The sequence below is a fragment of the Pseudorasbora parva genome, chromosome 22 (assembly GCF_024679245.1).
Source record: "Pseudorasbora parva isolate DD20220531a chromosome 22, ASM2467924v1, whole genome shotgun sequence".
NCBI lineage: Eukaryota > Metazoa > Chordata > Actinopteri > Cypriniformes > Gobionidae > Pseudorasbora > Pseudorasbora parva.
This window is the reverse complement of record NC_090193.1, coordinates 37,083,219-37,105,576: the sequence shown is the minus strand read 5'-3', so window position 1 is coordinate 37,105,576 and position 22,358 is coordinate 37,083,219. Positions and strand designations below refer to the sequence as shown.

At 37.5% G+C, this 22,358-nt stretch overlaps 1 long non-coding RNA gene across 2 annotated transcripts in view; it reads right to left on the bottom strand.

The window, feature by feature from the left end:
- Positions 1-22,358, bottom strand: part of LOC137058515 (uncharacterized) — a 73,474-nt gene that overhangs the window by 1,792 nt on the left and 49,324 nt on the right. The window contains exon 3 of one of the 2 annotated variants that reach the window (XR_010900714.1): positions 7,630-7,793. The exons of the other annotated variant lie outside the window; for it this stretch is intronic. This is a non-coding gene — a long non-coding RNA (uncharacterized lncRNA). Of the gene's footprint in view, positions 1-7,629; positions 7,794-22,358 lie in introns of those variants that run through there. 2 annotated transcript variants of the gene reach the window in all.

Genomic DNA, 22,358 nt, shown 5'->3' with positions numbered 1-22,358 from the left:
CAGAAAATAGTTTCATTTTTTTGACACACGCTTCGGAGCTTTGGTGTCACTGTTAACATCACTAAAATTATCACTTCCTCACACCATTTTCCCTTGTCTGTGACGTGACACTATTATGATATTTTTATGGTTCCTAATTTTGTTTTGGAGTCTCCTACAACAGGTTTACATGTTCTCGTAATACATTGCACATCACCACAGTGTTCAATGAACCGGTCTCTCTAAATACCTCCTTTCCGCAAGTTACTCTCATCTGATTGGCCAGACAGCGCAAGCTAATGTGATTGGTCGACTGCTTACAGCGCACATCAGAAACAAATGCCCATCACAGCACTGTTCTTCAGCAACGGAAGCTTCCAAAATCTCAGTGATTGTACACACTGTAAAGACAGTAACAATGACGTCGATATAACCATATCAATCCGAGTCCGAACCAGTTATTCAACCTGAACCTCCATCACTAAGGACAACTTGAGCAGGACGTTTCTCAGTGATGTGCTACTCAGTTTGAGGTGCATTATGAGATGTTGCAGCTGTAATTCCTTACCATCAGCATTAACAAATGTACGGCCATCAACAAACCCTTGTGATTATTTCTCATTTATTGTGGTGCACATGCAGGAACTGTACCAATAACAGCACATATGTTAGCCATGCACAAACGTAAGTGAGGAAATTTGCAAATAAAATCTTGCTCCATCTTTTAACATCCATTAGACTATATGTCTATCTAATAATAGTGGCTCTATTAACAGTAAGACAGTTATAACGTGAGTTAGCCAGAAACACAAAAGAACGTATTTTGAACCGCCTCAGAGATTTGAGAAGCAGTTGTCAGTAAAATTACGTGTTTGAGGACAGGTAGGAGGGCATAATGCAAATGTCATTTCTAGTGGCATAGAACCGTCACGCAATGGGATTCGACTCCCCATACAGACGACTCGTATAGGCGCTCAGAGTCGATTGTTTATTTTGGGAGACAATGGGCCCTATCATACACCCGGCACAAATGACGTCAAGTATTTTTACTAGTTTCAGCCTTATGCAGCCTTATATCAGCCTTATGCATTTTCACATCCAAAGTCACGTTGTTTAAATAGCAAATGCACTTGCCCCCATCTGTTTGCCCATGGCCTTGCTTGTCTAAAAACCAGGTGTGTTCAGGCGCATTGTTGGTGTGTTACTATTTGAGAAACAAGAAAACAAATTATTTTTTGTGTTATTTAAAGGGTGTGTTAGTAAAATGCACCTATATGCAGTGCACAACGCGTGTACACTCTGCTTATTACACACACACGCAGCAGCACACAAACATCTTTAAATATTAAAAATAAAAGGATTCCTTTCTTGAGAAGCGTTTAGTCTTTCCAATCACATGTAATTAACGAATCCGCCATGGTGCGAGCCCAACTGGCTTTTAAAAGGAATGAGACTCTGATTGGTTCAATGCATGTTACGCCCAAAACACACCGATGACTCAATAGGAGACTAGGGACAACATTTTTGGACCATGTGCCTGGCACGCCGACCGTTTTCTTTCCGTTGTTAAACTAGCAAAAATGGATCCAGACATGCCCTAAGTGCACCTGCGCCATGTGCTCCAGACCATTAAAATAGGGCCCAGTAACTTTATTTATCATGCACCTTTGACTTTACATTCACAAACAGCTGTATTACACACTGCATGAAAGGGAATATTTACAAATATATATATATATATAGAGAGAGAGAGAGACAGAGAGAGATGGAGCATAAACCATAATGTACCTAACTGATTAACTTTTAGATTAAATATATATATATATTTATATTACACACTGCATGAAAGGGAATATTTACAAATATATATATATATATATATATATATTAGGGCCGGGACTCGATTAAAAAAATTAATCTAATTAATTAGAGGCTTTGTAATTAATTAATCGAAATTAATCGCATTTTAATCGCATATAAATATTTTACCTGAGAACAATGAGAAGTAATTTTTTACATGTATTTTTAGTATACCATTGAATAATGACTGAATACATAAGCTTAATCAACAAAATATTGTTTATTTATTTCAGTCCAGCAGACCAGTGCAATGTTTGCCATTAAGTGTAGCAAAAGCATATTTGTGATATTTGAGGCTCGATGTGCTGCGGTGATACGCTAATTCCTTGTTGTATAGCAGGGGTGTCCAATCCTGCTCCTGGAGGGCCACTGTTCTGCTGAGTTTAGCTCTAACCCCAATTAAACACACCTGTACTAGCTCATTAAGGTCTTATTAGGCATACTAGAAACTTTAGCAGTGTATTGAGGCAAGCTGGAGCTAAAATCTGCAGGACGTCAGTGGCCCTCCAGGACCGACTTTGGATACCCCTGTTGTATAGCTTGCACACAACCATGCTCTTGTCGACGCTTCCATCATTTCGTTTTTTAAAACTAAATTTCCCATCCACGGGGCCAAGCAAAGCGGTCTCATCAGCTTCTTCAGAGCCGGCCCTAGACCTTTGGGGGCCCTAAGCAAAATTTGGTTGGAGGCCCTTGACCGATTTAAGTAAGGCCTAAAGAAAAGCAATGACTACCTTATAACTATACTGTACATATATCTACTATGTTACTTTAAAATGTTGTAGTCTATTAAATTATGTTTTAATTATTCTATGTAGCCTACTGTATGATAATTATCTTTTTTTACGCTGCTGGTCCTGAGTACGTATTTCGTTCTTATGTGGCAACATAAGATACAGAACGTCAATAAAAGACCTTGAGTTCTTGAGTTGAGTTCCATGTTTGATGTCTAACAGGAAAATTATGATACCACTGAGCTGAATGGCAGTGCAGTGCAATGAACACACACGGATGAACTTGCTGAATAAAGACTGATAAAGTGATTTTCACTGACCATCAAAGAAACATTTTTAATTGACACCAGAGTTTAAAAGGCAAAAACAGCACACGATAACAAAGTTTGCTGGACAAGAAATTGGTCAAGAAATTATTGCGATAAATGATAAGATTTTTCGTTCATTTTCATCTAAAAGAATGATAATGGCATAATAATGCAGGTACACCTTTTTTAAAGATCAATAAACTTTTATCTCTAAAGACTCTGATACGGAAAATTTTTTAAATATCCACAATAAATTAACAAAACAACCAAAAACAAGAAAAGCAATGGACTCTCAGTCTGTTAACAAAAAATACACTTGAATAAATACCAAAAGCAATAAATAAAATTGATGAAAACTGCTTTAGGTACACATTAGGGGTGGCACGGTTCACAAAAGCCACGGTTCGGTTCGTATCACGGATTTAGGGTCACGGTTTTTAAGTTCTGTACGGTTGTTGTTGTTGTTTTTGCTTTTACTTGTTAAGACTCCAGAAATTTACTTCAGCATAATATGATATATAGCTTACTTATCCACAATTCAGGATACAGTATTAACACAATTGTTAGATCATGTAATCATGCACAAACTGAACTTGACCATCTCTGAGGAAAGCTAGGTGAGATTTTGATACAGCAAGAGAAAGACATTGATGACATGCTTTCATTTATTTGGCACAAAAAAAAGGACAATGTGTATTGCTATCTCTACAGGAACTTATGTGCCTTTTTTAGACACAAATATTGAACTGAAGAATTAACTTGCATTTATCACACGGCCAACTTCAGTGTAGCTTTAAGCCTTGTTTATACTTGACGCGTCCGCACGAGCGCGGCAAAAATTGCGTCAACGAGGAGTGCGCGAGACCCAATTTCGCTTGGCGGTGTGCACGTCAAATTTTGTAACTTTGCGTGCGGCTCCGCAACCGAAGAAGCTCGAGGCGAATCTGGCCGAGCATGACGTCTCATCACGCCTGCACCCAGTCTGCGCTTCGAGTATAATAAACCAAGGGCGTAGGTTTGGTCTCAGCTTTGGTGGGAACATCCCACCAGGTTTGCCCAGATTATATAGTCTATTATTTATTACTGAGTATGGAAATGCACCATAGTTTGGTAATGAACGATTATTAATTTATGAGGCTTTTCAGCCCAATCCAGTACCATAATAATAATAAAAGACAAAATACTCTTTAATTGTCAAGTTCATAAATGATTTTCAAAACTGATTTGGAAAAAAAAACACAACATGCACACAAAATTACTTATTTTCAATATAAAAAATGATTTTGGACTGGATTTTTTTTTTTTTTTTTACCTCTTATCACATTATTGAGCATGTCAAAGATTAGTAACAACTTTAGATTTGATGCATTGTTAGTTTTTGTACAGGATCAGTTTTTGTTTCTCCCTCATTTACTGTTCGTGGCTGTTTTTGCCCCATTGACTTCCATTATAACCACATTTTTTGATTTTAAAGCCATAATGCTATATAATCATGCACAATCACTTTTTATATTGAAAATAATAAGTTATTTTGTTTGTAAGTTTTTTTTTTTCCAAACCAGTTTTGAATCAGTTTTTGAAAATCATTTATGAACTTGGCATTTAAAGAGTGATAGTAGTGATAAGAGTGACAATTAATCAAGTACAACAGCTCAACAATAAACATGGAATCAAGTATGCAAACTTGCAGCAGAACACATTTTATATTATTTTACATTTGATTATTTTATTTATTTCTAAAGAACTCTTTAATAGCCTATATTGGTGCACTTTAAAGGGATGGCTCACCCAAGAATAAAAATCCTGTCATCATTTACTCGCCCTCATGATGTTCCAAACCTGTATGAGTTTATTTGTTCTGCTGAACACAAAAGAAGATTTTAAAGGAAGTTTGTAACCAGGCTGCTTTGGGGGCACCATTGACTTCCATGGTAGGAATTCAACATAACAAAGAAATTTATACAGGTTTAAAAAGGAAATTGACAGATTTTTCATTTTTGGGTGCACTGTCTCTTTAAGCAGTCATTTTGAACCAGTAACCACTTTACTGAAAAAAATGTTCTGAAATTCAAACATTAAATTACATTTTCTTTATTAATTTACTATTATGACTATATTATTATGCAATTATTTGTCACATTTTTATCTAAATATTTTTTAAATGTCAAACTTTATATGACAGGATTATTTATTATTAATATAGCCTATAGCTAAATTATAAATTAATAACATTAATTAGGCTATAATCTATTAATTAACCGGTCTAATGTCTAGAAAAATAAGTCTGCCAAGCTTTGATAATGTATGGAATATTATATTAATATATTATCCATTAAATGGCCTACCTAGAAGCACGGATGTGTCCGTCATCGCTGCTGCTTTCAGTCAGACAGTCTGAGACACTGAAATGCTTCTCTGCAAAGGCTGCAGTTTGTCTTGGGGTCATCGTAAGTTACTGGACAGACTCACTGATACCTTTGTTTCTATTCAGCCCTATATCTGGAAATCCTCTTGCGTTTAAACGGTGGACGCGAGCTCGACATGTTTTTAAAAAAGCGCGCAAGTTTACAGCGCATGTTCTCGAGACTCCGTCGCTATGGCAGCAGCAAAGCTGCTAAAACCCAATCTTGTGTATCGCGTCCCGTATTGGTTTGATACGGCGGGACGCGTCATTTTGCTTGTAAATACGGGAAGATACGGAATCGATCCATATAGCAGCACGAAGGAGTTTGCTAAAATATTGGTGGGGACAATTTAGCCATCTTAAAATATTGATTGGGACTAGTACCTAGCGTCCCCCCCTAAACCTACGCCCATGTAATAAACACCTCCCCAAACAGATGAGGCGAGGTGCGTGCGCTCTCTAGGGGGCCCTCTGCAGGCCACGGGGCCCTTTGCAATTGCAAAGGTCGCTTAGTGGCTGGGCCGGCTCTGAGCTTCTTCGTTCATGTTCACTATGGTTTGTTGTTTTCATGGTTGTTGTCGTAACTCATGAGCGCTAGTTGGTGTTCCAGTATAATCGGTCCGTCAAAACTCATTCATTGAAAAACGTTCCGCGGGGCAAAAATAAGTGCGATTAATTTTTTTTTTTTTTTTTTTTTGCGTAATTAATTAACGCGTTAAAGTCCCGTAGTTAATTAATCTTAATTAACGCGTTAAAGTCCCGGCCCTAATATATATATGAATGAGATGGAGCATAAACCATAATGTACCTAACTGATTAACTTTTAGATTAAATATATATATATATATATATTTATATTTAATCTAAAAGTTAATCAGTTAGGTACATTATGGTTTATGCTCCATCTCATGTTGTCAAATGTATGTTTATTTCATTATTTTACCGTGGTGTGTTACCATGATGGTGTTTTGTATTTGTGTGTACTACACATTTTATACATTAGTTACCTCAGCTTGTGAAAAAATTACTTGATTTATCATGTGGCTTTCTCTTCACCACCAGTGTTTTTAAGGAGGTTCTCAGTATAAAGAAGAACTGATTTGGGTGATTGAGTATATTTATAATTATTTCAGTTAATGAAATAGACACTTTTTACAGTAAATTTAAGGTCAATCCATAAACGTACAATGTTGCGTGTTTTTTTTTTTACAGTGCAGTTCAGTCAACCACAGTTATCAGATTTAAAGATAAACTCCACTAATTTATTTTACAGTGTAGCAACCATAGAGTAACATAGTAAATATCACTCAGAACACCTTAGCAAGAATTAGCAATTATCTGGCAACCAAAAACACCAGCCTACTATAGGGACAATGAGTTTCACACAAGCATACACCACTTTTCAGGAGCATTTTCTCTAAAAAATGACAAAAAATGAAGTATTTTCCCTAACACTGACTAAAAGCTAGAACTAACTGAAGCTGGAAAACTTTGTTTTATGTGAGTCAGAGCAAACATCTGATATGTGTAAATGAATGCATAAACTTAACATGTTGGACAAGCTCTGCCTCTAACATGTGGCTTGGTTTACACTAGTATAACAAATGTTTGATTACGATGATGAGGATAGCGCCAGGCGGTCTGATTCAAATTTGTTTAGTCAAAATATTGTAAGGACGTTAGCCTGGCAGACATGCTTTTGCACAACTCACACACACTCAAGTGCCTCTCTATTTTCATATTACAATACCGACAATGATTACAGCAACCTTACTCAACCTTTTCTTCCACCCACGGGAAAAATTAATAATTTTCTCACATGCAGTTAATAGGGTCGCTTCCTGGAAATGATCTTTAAGACACATCAATGTCTAGTGGTAAAGCGTGGGAGTTTTGTTTAATTCCGTCTGTTTGCTTTTTCTTTTAAGACGAGTGCTGCACTCGTTCAAGCAAAGGTCAGGAATCAAAAGTAAATGGGCGGGGCTGTGATTGTTCATGCGAGGGTGTGTTTGGTCAGTTCAGAAAATACTGCTTTCTGACTTGCTGGCAGCAGCATCATGTGTTATGACATAAAGAGAGACTCGCAGACTCATTTATCTTACTCTTTTTCTTTCTTTGCTCTAGCTCTGTCACTTTGACAGGCTTTTACTGATCGTGTGCATCATGTTGGCAACTTACAAGTAGTTTTACATTAGTTGAAGAACATCTAAGGGGTGCAAAACTCATCTAGGGTGGATGCTAGGCATCTTTAGTGAGTCTGTGGCAATGTTAAAAACCTAAAGACGTTCTTCATGTTAATGACACACTGGCAGGATCATCTGTCTCGCATGTGGCTCACCTCCCACGTCTCCTCACATCTCTTCTTCTGTCTGTCTCTCTTAGACGGTTTGTAGGATGGAAATGCCTGTTGGCGTCTCCACATCAGACAGTCATAGAGAAGAAGACTATAAAATCCAGTCCCTGCGGTCTGATCAGGAATGTCCCGACACAAGTCATCCTCCTTTATCCCTGTTTTATGGTCAAATAAAAGCAAAGAAAAAACACTATTAAGCTTTTAATTAGTGATGCTTGCTAAGACGAAATTTAATTCTGAGAATGCAGTTTTCGGATGGTGGATCGAGGGCTTAAATCCCATTGTTACATATTTCTATATTTAATTCAGGTCTAAATATATTTTATAAACTATCATTGTGCTTTTATGCTCACAAAGGCTGTATTTATTCAATTAAAAACATTATACTGTTAAATATTATCACAATATAACATTTTTCATTTTAATCTATTTTAAGATTTTCAGCATCATTACTGCAGTCTTCAGTGTCACATGATCCTTCAGAAATCATTTTAATATAATGATTTGCTGTTCAAGAAACAGCATATATATGAAAACAGTTGTGCTGCTTCATATTTATGTGCAAACCGTAATCCCCACCCGATAAACAGAAAGTTCAAAATAACAGCATTTACTTGAAGTGTAAATCTTTTGTAAGATTATAAATGTCTTTACAATCACTTTTGATCAATTTAATCAATAAAATACAAATATTAATTTCTTTAAAAATAAATCTTATTGACCATAACATTTTTAATTGTACACATAAATCACACACACACACACACACACACACACACACACACACACACACACACACACACACACACACACACACACACACACACACACACACACACACACACACACACACACACACACACACACACACACACACGTTGGTCTATGTGGTTTACAGGGACTCTCCATAGGCGTAATGGTTTTTATACTGTATAAACCGTATTTTCTATCCCCTTACATTGCCCCTGCCCCTAAACCTACCCATCACAGGAAACATTCTGCATTTTTACATTCTCAAAAAAACATAATTTAGTATGTTTTTAAGGCCATTTGAATAATGAGGACATTTGATATGTCCTCATAAACCACATTTATAGTGTAATACCAGTGTAATACCCATGTAGTTATACAAATTTGTGTCCTCATAAACCACATAAACAGGCTCACACACACACACACACACACACACACACACACACACACACACATCGATACTGAAATATAATTTTCTGCATAATAGATAGATGATACCATCTGCGCTTTCTCATCTCTCCGAAAGCAAGTGATGAATATTGTTGGTGTTACCGGGCTTGAATTTCAGTGTGGGATTGTGCATATTGGGCATAATTTTGTGCTCACACTCAAAGTGTTTGCATAAAAAGCCACCTCTCAGTACTAAATTAATTTCTTTTTCGTTGCTTATTGCACTTAGGGTGTACTCACACTAGCCAGTTTGAACCGTGCCCGAGTGCGTTTGACTACCAAAGCGCGGTTCGTTTGACTAGTGTGAGTGCTCTGAACCGTGCCCGGCTCGATTAGCCGGCCCTGGCCCGCTTGGAAGAGGTGGGCCAGAGCACGGTTCAGTTGGACTCGGGCGCGGTTCACATGCAGTGTGAGCGCTAACCGTGCTGGAGTCCGTAATCAAAGCTGCAAAGTCCTTGCTGCACTTCAGCTGGTACCTTGCAAACCTCATAATACGAGCAGCACGATTACGTGAACATTTTCGCGCCACCAAGGCGACAAATCTGTTTAACAACAGGCTGTGAGAGTTATCCACAAAGAAAACAGAGCGATGGACTCCATTGTGTTCAGAGAGCGCCGCTCTTCCTGTTTATCCCGAAACCGTCGCACCATAATGACGTAAGCATGCTCCGACACGAATGCTGAAACCCGAAACCGTCGCACCATAATGACGTAAGCGTGCTCCGACACGAATGCTGAAACCCGAAACCGTCGCACAATAATGACGTAAGTGTGCTCCGGCACGAATGCTGAAACCCGAAACCGTCGCACCATAATGGCGTAAGCGTGCTCCGGCACGAATGCTGAAACCCTCCTATGTGAGTGCAGGCCAGCGGGGGAGTGGGGAGGGGGGACAATCGTACTCGGGCCCGGTTCATGGCAACCGTGCCTAGTGTGAGTACACCCTTAAACAGTCAAATACACAAAAATAATGTAAAAATGCCATTATTGGCAAAGAAAAAGAAAGAAAGAAAACGCATGCGTAATGGATCTGTGCGTCAGGTCTTAAAGTGACAGCAGCCTAATGTACCTGCTGCCAAATTATGAGATAATATTGGTATCAATATCAAAATTGTGGCCAGTGAAAATGAGTGACAAGTAACTTTGGAAAACCACTAGCCACAGTGGCTGGTGAGCAACAAAAAAAAAGTCAATGTGTCAGAACATGAGTCCGAATACTGGAGAGATTTTGCTTTCATTTATCTGAAAACCACAGGCTCGTGTTGAAACGGTTAACATCCAGCATCCTGGCATGGGGGCGATGAAGATTCCAGGTTTTTGCTGTGTTTCCGGCAGTCGTCTTTAGAAGTCAAGGTCACGCTTCATTAATCCAGCAATCAGTTTGAGTAACGTGAGAGTTGACAGATGAGGGAGTCACTCCTGCTCTCCTGGTTTCCTGTTCCGGAGGGCCTCAGGGATACACTGGAGAAACATAAAGACCCATACATACCGGCTGCTAATAAAGATTTCAGATGTGTTGCCCAGAGGGAAATGACCGGGGTTTGGTTGTGTACTAACTACTATGAAATGCGAGGCGAGTTTTCACAATAAGGGCACCTACGGCTGTGATTCACTGGGTGTACATCATAACACCATTGTACCATTGACAGCTCTTGGAAATGTGTCTCCTGAAATGTAACCTTATAAGGAATTCGGCAAATACACAAAATACAGGTGTGACTTGGTGATGCAATCATCTTTCACAAAAGTGAAACTCACCGATATAGCATCATTGTGAACATTTAAAAGGGTTCAAGAGAATTTAATAAACTCACTGGCTGATTCATGAGGAATGGACACCATGGAAGTGCACTGCAAACATTTTTTTTCGATAAATAAAATCAAGAAAAATTCTTAAATCGAGAAAGGTTTGACGAAAAATACTTAAGCTATTAAGGGCCACATTTACTAACAGCGCAAACCCTCTTTTGGTGTTAAAAAACTACTTGATTTACTAAAGATGCTGAAAAGGTGTCAACTGCTATTTTTGCTGACCATGCAAATGCAATTGTAAGAGTTTCCCTTTCGGACAAAACATTTATGGAAGGAGAGTATATAAAGCAGCAGTCTGTACGTTTTCCCTCTTTGTCGCCATCTCTGTTTGAAACCTGCAATTGCAGTTATTTACAGAATTCGGTAACACTTTATTTTAAGGTTCAGTTATTAACTGTTGCTTATTAGCATGCATATTACTAGGATATTGGCTGTTTATTATTACTAATAAAGCACATATTAATGCCTTATTCTGCATGATCTTATTCTACATCCCTTAATCCTGCCCAATACCTAAACTTATAGGCTAAAGAAATACTTTACTAAGCAGTAAATTATGAGTTTATTAAGGCAAAAGTCGTAGTTAATAGTGAATGTGTTCCCCATAAGTGTTACCCAGAATTCTTTTCTACTTGGGTTGTGCATTGCCAATTGTCTGGCTATCACCAGACCAAGCTTAATTTAAAATTGAATATTAGTCTGGGGAGTCTGCTCTGTATTTTCTACTGCACACGAGGGATGATCAACGGACATTATTTGAATGACTCTGTGTGCAATTGGATAGTCCTTTAACCAATCAGACCACAAGAGGCGTGATCAACGGGTAACGACCCATCACTTCTCTATCCGTCATCGTGTTAAACCCGCCAATAGCACACCAGGTGGATAAGCCAGTCAGAGATTGGTTCCCACAAAAGTGTAACAGAAGCAGTAGAAATGAAGGTACAGGTTTCCAGACTGAGTTGCCAGGCGAAATTAAATCGCCGGCAGATCAGGCTGGGTTTACCCAGTCTACATCGGCACGGCTCCTCAGCGCGGATAAATCTAATATTTTGAGGAGTTTTTGTGACTGTCATTTATTCACCGCACCGGTGTGGATAATGTACTTAAGAATTCTACATCTTTTTTGAAGTGTGACCAAAATAAAAATTCTCACTGGAAAATGTCATCTGAACAAGCAAGTAACTGACACTTTTGTTCTGACCAACTGAGAAATAAAGCATTACAATAAATCATGATACCAACTGTGATTAAATCTAACGATTGCTTAGCTCATATCACATCAAACCGTGCAAATTATTATTATACTCTCTTCTGAAACTGTTAGTTAACAACATCAGCATGGTGTGATTATGTGTATATTTAGTGTATACGGGTTACCCGGATCTTTCTGGATTTTCAATCTGCCATCAAAATGATACGTTTAATTATTCCAGCTGCTGTGAGAAAAGGCTATAAATGATCCACCACCTGCAGCATCCTCACATGCGATAGCCTACTTTATGTATATAGATGTGACATAATGACAGACAAATGAAGACATGCTCGATTTTCCCACGGAAAGCGACCAATACCACTCAAATTATAATACGTTATTACAAGTTTACCGTTGTGAATCGAGCTAAGATAATGAGATGGTTTTGAACACTGGTTGGTTATGTCCTTGCTCAAATTGATTGATTTGTAGTCCATTGATTATGGACTACAACTTTAAATAAATCATGCAAAGTTGCGCTGCTCTTGATAGATTGTGTTGGTTATTATGAAAATGATCTGACTGCGTCTGTGTTTATTCATTTGTGTGTCGTAAGTAGATCACACGCAGAACTTTTCACACTGCACTTTTTTGGAATTAAGCTAATTAATGCTTCAAATTCAAAGTCAAAATTAAGTGAGTTTATGCTTAAAACAAGAAAAATATGTGCCAACAGGGTAAGAATTATTTAGATTTCTCCTCAAAATAAGTTCATTTTTTCTGACCCCACTGGCAAATAATTGTTCTCGTATTAAGCATAATTTTTTCACAAAAAAAACAAGACTTAAAGAGACTCATGATGTTTCAAACCTGTATGAGTTCATAAATCAAGATGTTCCCCCAAAAATGAGATATTTCAAAGAATATAGGTAATCAGACAGTCAACGGCAAATGACTTCCATAGCAGAACAAAAAATACTAAGGAAGTCAATGGTGCCCATAAACTTTTTGGTTACCAACATTCTTCGAAATATCTTCTAATTTTTGGGTGAACATCTTGATTTAAGAATATTAATATATTTGTAATAGAAACAAGAAAAAAAGAAAAGAAAATACTTTTTTTTTTGCTGTGTGGTAACTGTTTCTTCAACCTAATAGTCATAAAACCCCATCTCTTACAAAACCATAGCCAGCAACATACATTAATTTCTGACAACACAGCCACCCACACATGAGCACAGGACCATTTAATGAGGCCCTGTACCAGCCCTCAGGGCTCACAGACATCACTTTTTCCATCTTCCAACACAAAGTGTCCATGTGAACGCATCTGATCTGGGCTAAATTATATGCATATAGGGGAGTTTAAATGCACAGTCTCGAATGAAGCCTTATCATGAGGACAAATTGAACTAAAAGTCAAACTAAATGTACTGAACAAGCAGCCACAATAGAGTTTGCGTTTATTTAGTTTAAAGTATGCTTGAGTCATCACACCCAACTTCAGAAGATTAGTCAAAAACAGCAGTTTGAGCTTGGCTTCAGTAAAATGCAAAGATTAAAAAAAGAAAATGTTTGTAAAACTGCATTTTTAAATACTTCTAAGAAAGCATGTATGCTAACGCCTATTGCCATTCATAGTTAATGACATGATAGAATGGTCTTGCAAAAATACAATGCAGTTCTTTTGACTCAAAAGAGAAACTGAAGCAATGCAGCAACTATTTAAGCAACTCATTAAAAAGCTATGGTGTAGTGAATGCATTCTGGGTTAGAGGGGAAAACAGTCTATAGTCCTAAATCGGTCATATTCTGGTATTATGTAACACTGACCTTAATGAGATGTGTTATAAAAGAGCATACAGAACTACCAAATGCCTGCATCAAAAAAATGGTACTCTTACCAAACAAAGTCTGACTGGTGAGTCATTTGAATTTAATTGTTTAATGCACTAGCTAAGCAACGCTGATTGTGATAATGTATGTTTTGCTGCTAAGCAGAGATAATGGTGTCATAAAAGTGTGCTGTCACTGAGGATGGATGTTTTACTGGCTCTTGCAGGACTAATAAATTACAGAGAGACCTGAGAGGGTCTTCTATGCATGCTTTCCAGCCTCCTGCACACCAGGGAGGCTTTAGCCTCCAAAGGGCCGGTAGTCCGAAGCAGGACGTAAAGGTCAGGAATGGAGCTCATATAATGGGCTTTGGGTGTTCGAAGGTGTGTTTAAATGCTTACATGCTAAAGCTCATCTAACCAACACACACACACGCACACACTTTACAGCCTTGCCACGTGGCACAAAATGACTAGGAGCTGCTTTTGTAAATACATGCTGTGATGTTTTTCCATCAAAAGGTGCATCAAATTTTGGTCAAGATCTTCTATTGACAATGCAAGAGTCCAGCACTGTGTAAAATCTCCTCCAGCATATCCCAAAGACTTTCGGGATATTAAGTTTAAAAGTACGATTAAAAACGATACAGACCCCATCAAGCTAAGGCAGACGTGTCATTCAACCTATTGTAAGTCGATGTATCATCACAAGAGTCTTGAAAATATATTATGAAGATTGAAAAGTTACCTAGTGCTGTTTTAAGAACGTGCATGTAAACGCAATTACTGCTATTTGTGTTTAAATTAAACTCATTAAGGCCTTGCCAGTTTAAACATTAAAGAGCAAGATGGGAAAGAGAATTCGTGCACGCTGATTGAAGATTTGTGTGTCACTCATCTGAAGCACACATGCTAATATTAGAGTTTCCTACTGTCTGTGTTTTCAATTTTAATCAAACAAATGACAAAGAAATCACTCACTGCTCTTGACTGTAAGCTTTCTAAATTATAACAATAATGATCATTTCATTTATACAGTGAAGATTTAATTTCTGTACCTGTAAAACCTGAAAAGCACTGTTTATTTGATATGCATCTTTGCTCTATTGTATGTATTTGTGCTGTTGCTTGTAGCTTGATTATTTGTTCAAATTTTCATTAATTTTATTTGACAGTTGTCCTAATTTCCCTGGTCATAAGACATACCGAACAGTACTGAAACCGTGACCCTAAAACCATGATACAAACTGAACCGTGAGCAATTTGAACCTTTACACATCTGCTTCCTACATGGTTGTCTAAGAAATTAAATCAATTAGAGTTAAAAGAACTGTTGCCAAACATGCTAGAAACATAATTCAATCATAGACTGTTTAAACAACCCGATCACACATAAATGCGTATAAATAGTACGAGTGTGCAATGTCGTGGAATGTATACGCCAAAACTCATTTTGGCGTGCATATGATACGCTGTTTTTCGCGTGCATATGATACGCTCTTTATGGCGTATATATGACACGCTCTTGGGTAGGTTTAGGGTGGTGGGGTGGGGGGTTCGTATGTATAATACGCCATAAAATGCGTATCATATGCACGCGAAAAACAGCATGCCATAGACACGCCAAAATGAGTTTTGGCGTATACATTCCACGACATTGCACACTCGTACTATTTATACGCATTTTTGTGAGAATACCCTGGTTTAAACATACAAATAATATTTACACTTACAATACCTTAATAAGTGTAGTAATAGTACACTTGTCTTCGTCATCCACAGGTTGCAGACAACTAATTCTATGTTTTCTGAATAAAATGAGCGATTATCCATGTTATGCATGTTACTATGCAGTTCCATCCTCCATACTGTATCTCTATAATATTCTGGTATCTCACTTGATATGACTCAAGTTTCTTTCCTTCAATGTAAGTTTAATGGTTCCTGGCTGATGGGTTAGAAAAGAAACAGCATGCTTCGACGAGAGAGACAACATGAAGAATCATTCACGTCTGCAGGGCACATGGTGCAGGATGTGTTACATTCGCTTTAAAAAACATATGGTCGGGGTATGTTAGGCAAACATGAGCAATAGTAAGAGTCAGACATGACTTAGCAGACAACACTTATTAGAAACACACAAACATATACACTACCATTAAAAAGTTTGGGGGCAACTTATTCAGAAAATAATGCATTAAATTGATCATAAGTGATAGTCACACTTATAGAAGTCCAAAGATTAAGAAGTCAAAAGATTCTGATATGAGGGTATTTAATAATAAATCAAACTCAGATAATCAAGAAGGCATGGCAGAGTGCACGTAACACAAACAAAAACCGACAATGGAACTTACGGTAAGTATACAATGATAACGAACTCAAACAGGAACAGCTGTGATGATTAAATGAATATCCGTGGAAACAAACAAGTGGCGGGAAACAACAGGAAACAATGACAAGCAGACCAAAAGTCCATGAAAATGAACACTAAACTGGATTTGTGACAGAGAGTAAAAGACAATTATAATATGACAAAATAGTTTTATTTTAAATAAATGCTGTTCTTTTCAGCTTTCTAAAAAATATAACGGTTTCCACAAAAATATTAATCAGCATGGAACAGAAATGAGCAGAAAATGTTGGAATGATTTCTGAAGGATCATGTGTTTACTGTATTTTTTGATCAAATAAATGCAGACTGAGCAGAAAATATTTTATTTGTATCTATAATAAAAAATTAAAAAAATCTACAGACTTCAAACTATCATATTTAGTCTACTATCTGTGGAGAAATTACAAAATAATGCTAACATCATCAAGCCCTGATACCAGAAGCCTCCAGCTATAGTTGTGTTCATCCACCTTAAACAGGAGGAGGCCGCTCTGACCTCACACTTTCCATTGATTTGGCAGAGCAAACCATGAGCATGCAGCAGTGATTTCATGGGATGGTGGCATTAGTGCATGTACACACTCCACATGCAGCACACACACTGACCTCTAACTCACATTCCCCACTGCACACATTTATTTATCAAATGACTGCATATCATAGACTTCTACTGTTTATATATAAAGCTAATTATAAATACAGCAGACTAAACCACTTACAAAAAGACATTTTTGCATCTCATACCTCATGATTTACTCACCCTCAAGGCATCCAAGGTGTATTTGACTTTCTTCTTTCTGATGAACACAATTGGAGTTATATTAATAAATATTGCAAAGTTTTCAAGCTTTATAATGGCAGTGAATGGGGCTCATGAGTTTGAAGCTCAAAAACCTGCATCCATGCATTTTAAAAATACTCTACATGGCTCTGAGGGCGTTAATAAAGGGCTTCTGAAGCAGATCGATGGGGTTTTGTAAGTAAAATACATCGCTTCCACCAGACCATCGTCTGTATTCAACTTACGAAGAAAAGTATTTCAAACACTTTTTCCGTAAGTTGAATACAGAAGGCAGTCTGGGAAAAGCTAGATATTTTACTTTATAAAGTTTTAAATATGGATATTTTTCTAACATAAACCCAAGGATTTGCTTCAGAAGCCTTTTATTAACCCTTTGGAGCTGTGTGGAGTATTTTTATTATGGATTGATGCACTTTTCTGAGCTTGAGCCCCATTCACTGCCATTATAATTCTTGGAAACATCGGGATATTTATTAATACAATTCTAGGTGTGTTCATCAGAAAGAAGAAAGTCATATACACCTATTGCTTGAGGGTGATTAAATCATGGGATAATTTTCATTTTGAATGTAAACTAATCCTTTAAATACGTTATTTCTATTCTTGTAACCTATTTTTTTTTTTTTATTATTTAAGGGATCGGTCACCCAAAAATGAACATTTACTCACCTCAATGCCGTTCAAAACCTGTTTGACTTTTTATTTTCTGTGGAACACTAAAGTGTTGAGATCTAAACCGTATTGGACCTATTGACTTCTAAGTCAAGTTACTCTTATTTATATAGCAGTTTATACAATACAGATATTGAAATTCTGCTGTAAAGCAGCTCTAAAAAGACAATCGTGTCATTATTCAGCTAAGTGCTGATTCAGTTCAGTTCAATAAGTTCAGCCATCATGAAACCAGTTCACTTCAGCTATAAGCAGCTCTGCAGAAGACAATAGTGTCATTATTCAACTTGAGTCAGTTCAGTTTTGATTCAATTCAGTTCAATAATGGTGTTGATGTTGCAAAATTTATAAATTATGAAAAATTAAATACATTCAACTTTCAGTGAATAAACAAACTAAAAAAAACTCAAGACATTTGTATAGTTGTAAGTATAAATGATTGCATTTTTATGTATGGTGAACTATCCCTTTAAGGACATCCCCTCAGATTTATCTTGCTTATAGAAACAATTCTCCCCCAAACTATATAAGAAAACCCACACACACCACCCTCCGGATATCTTAAAGTTATTAAGGTGCAGCTTCTGAACTCTGTGCCCTGGAGACTTTAAGCTACATAATGACTTATCCATCCAAGGCATATTTCATTTTAAGTTAAATGTCACTATATGCTTTTTCAAGACTGCGTTTGCGATTTTGCATCACCTCTTATATAGCTTATTTCTCTTGTCGGCTGGTGTATTTTTAAGATTAAACACAACAGCCTCTGGAAAAACATTTGCTTCGAATGCTGTCTGAACTCCGAGACAAACTCTGCATGCTAATTACCTCTCCACCTAATTATGGACAGGGCAATGTCTGATAAAGCGTACTAGAGCGAATGAATATCTGAGGATATTCACACAGAGAGACATATGTGTTCTTGCTGTTAAAATTATGTATGTGTGTAAATGTGCGAGGACACACGTCTAAAGACATAAATGTCTTTGACACTTGGAGTGGGTGGATTGTGGGTTGTGAGAGCCCATGTGGCAAAGTCCCAATGCACAAGTTAAAAGTGCCATGTGTGCCTCCTTGACATTGACATTTCAACATAAACACTGACACCTCATCAATCCAAATAACAGAGGGCCGGATGTGAGCACCAGAACATGTGTGCATGAGTCACAGCCTTACGAACCCTCCCTGGACCCACATATGGACATCAAGCATCTGTCTGACGCTTCATTTTGGGACAGAAAATAAGCTAGCGTAGAACTGGCCGGTATAACAGTGCTCCCTGAAAGTTTGTGAATCCCTTGCATTTTGTCTGTAAAAATGTGAATTATTGTTAACAAAATAAGAGAGATCATACAAAATGCATGTTATTTTTTACGTAGTGCTGTCCTGAATAAGATATTTTACATAAAAGACATCCACAAGCTGAATTTATAAAAATTACCAGTTCAAAGGTTTGTGAACCCTTGATTCTTAATACTGTGTCATTATGATCCACAGCTGTTTTTATAGTTTTTCCCTTGTTTGTCCTGAGCAGTTAAACTGCCCAATGTTTTACAGAAAAATCTTCTAGATCCCGAAAAATCTTCAGTTTTCCACAATCTTTTGCATATTTGAACCCTCTCTAGCAGTGAATGTGTGATTTTCCAGCATCTTTTGCATATTTGGACCCTTTTCAGCAGTCAGTTTATGAATTTGAGATCCATCTTTTCACACTGAGAACGACTGAGGGACTCAAACATAACAATTAAAAAAGTTTTAACTGATGCTCCAGAAGAAAACACGATGCATTTAGAGCCGGGGGTGAAAATGTTTCAAATGAATGAAGATCAAGGTAAACTGTACTTAATTTGTCTTCCACGAAACATGTACGTACCTTCTGTTGCTTCCCAAGGGCAATACTAAACGTACAAAATAAGAAAAATCTTCATCCTGTTCAAAAGTTTTGAATTAAAGTACTTCAATCGTCCTCAGTGTGAAAAGAAGAATTTGCAGGTCCTTGAGGATTTTTCTGAAGAACATTGGGCAGGGGTCATTTTTATAAATTCAGCAATATTGCCAAAAGTATTGGGACACCCATCCAAATAATTGAGTTCAAGTGTTCACAGGTGTATAAATCAAGCACTAGGCATGCAGACGCTTCTACACACATTAGTGAAAGAATGGGTCGCTCTCAGCAGCTCAGTGAACTCAAGCGTGGGGCCGTGATAGGTTGCCACCTGTGCAATAAGTGCATTTGGGAAATTTCCTTGCTCCTAAATATTTCTGTTAGTGGGATTAAAACAAATTGGAAGCAATTGGAAACAACAGCAACTCATTGTGGCCACGTAAAATGACAGAGCGGGGTCAGCGCATGCTAAGGCACACACAGAAGTCACCAACTTTCTGCAGAGTCAATAGCTACAGACCTCCAAACTTCTGTGGCCTTCAGATTAGCTCAAGAACAGTGTAGAGAGCTTCATGGAATGGGTTTACATGGCCGAGCAGCTCATCCAAGCCTTACATCACCAAGTGCACAGAGTCCTGAGCTCAACCCGATAGATCACCTTTGGGATGAATAAGAGTGGAGACTGAGAGCCAGGCCTTCTCGTCCACCATCAGTGCCTGACCTGAAAAATGCCCTTCTAGAAGAAAGGTCAAAAATTCCCATTAACACACTCCTAAACCATGTGGAAAGCCTTCCCAGAAGAGTTGAAGCTGTTATAAGCTGCAAAGGGTGGGTCAACTCCATATTAAACCCTATGGATTAAATATGGGATGTCATTAAAGTTCATGCGCATGTAGAGACAGGCATCCCAAAACCTTTGGCAATATAGTGTATATGTATATTAACAATATCATGATACTTTTTTGTAAGTGACAGAAGCATCAGTAGTCACCAGTATAAGACCACAGACTTGTTCCCCACACAAAGTCAAACATTTTTTCCAAAAGACCAATCTCAATTTTATCCCATTAAGAGCGCCAATGTTGCTTCAGGTCTCTGCTGTCATACGTATACAAAATGACGCTTTGTTTATAGCAAGACTGCAAATCATGATAAAAACATCTGTGTTTTACCTCACTTAACAAGAACAAGAGCAGTCCTATTTATCAGAAATAAGCAGGGGGGCCGGACTGACAGAGGAAGTGGCCGACACTGTTTACATTTCTGTCTCTCTGAGACACAGAGCCAAAGTTTCCCACGCACCAGAGACATCTTTCACCAACATACATTACGATCCTAAACTTATCTTAATTAAAGGTATAGAATGTAAAACTGCAAGTGAAAACAAGCTTCTCTTCAATCAAAATGATAAAACTGAGATTTTAATACTATTATTTGCCCAACACCATTTGCAAGACCTTTTAAACAGCATTGATTATTTGACTTTTTCTGATCACAATTCTTAAACTAAACGTGCTATTCTGAGGGCACTAATATTTCTCCTCAGTAAACTTTGAAATAAGCAGGCAGACTGTGTGTTTCATTATATGTCAGTCTATGGTTCACCAAAGGAGTGACTATGTGGCCAAGAACAACATGTGTGGGAAGCCATGTATGAAAGTATAAAAAGAGATGATTTCAGGCAGAGCGTCTAGACATTGTGAGGGAGGAGAACACTAGTGATACTAAAAGTAGACGTACGCACGAGTAATAATTAAATTGTCCTAAGTCCTACAAACCCTCTTGGCTTCCACTGTTTTGTTCCTATTCTCTTTCCATCACAGTTCAATGAGTTCTTCCCATTTGAATCACCTTGTGGGTACAGATCGTCCTAGTAGAACATGGCACAAAAGACTCACAATTTTTTTTTAAAGGAATCCTAGGCCATTATGTCCTGCAAATACGCTGGGACAACTTAAAGGACAAAGATCTAATAAGGCAAAGAGAAAATGCACAAGATTAAAATGCACAAACCCGTCCGAGTGGCAAATGAGATAAGAAAACTATAACAATAAGGGCAATTTCACACTATAGTTGTTGTGTAAATCTAAAATGCTCATCCAGCAAGCAAAGACTGATTCATTTAAAATAAGGAGAAAGGGAGCTTGATTAATATGTGTCATAATTTCTGTTTAATCAATTTATATTGCAACCTTATTGTGTTTTGTGTCAATATTATCAGCTGTGTGTACTCTTAATGAGTTGCTCTTAAATTTGATGGTAGCCTACTTTTGCGAGTTGTGTAAGCAGGAGGGCCATCGGTTGAAGATTTTTTGAAGAATATTGGTAACCAAACAGTTTCTGTTCCCCATTAACTTCCATAGTATTTTTCCTGGTAATAACACTTAATTTGACACACACCAAGTCAAAACCAAATATCTATAGGAAAATATATATTAAAATTTATTTCCCATGATACGACAATTGTTTGATTAATGAAACAGACTATATATATACTGTATTTACATCTAATGTGCCGCACAGATATAATATAATGTTACACATCTGATGTTTTTCCCCAACAGTTAACCAAACATTCCCTTAAGACATAACAGATAATGTTTGCATGACTACTTGCCATGACAGATATTTAGATATACTATAATTCTGTGTATATCAGGATTGCGCTGTCTGAACCGTCTTTGTGCGCATGCTTCGGATCTGTCAGTCGGTGCGAATGAGATCGTTTTCATGGACAAAGGAAAGGTACTCCTTTCAGAAAACGTACACATAAAGATATTTTTAGATGTTTAATGGCTATTTGGAGCACTGGGATCGCAAGAGTAGGGCTTTTAACTCATTTTTGTGAAATTGACTCGAGTGAATGTGAGTTTTGAGTGTAGCTCGAAATTATCCTGCTCACATTCTGACTCATTTTGCCA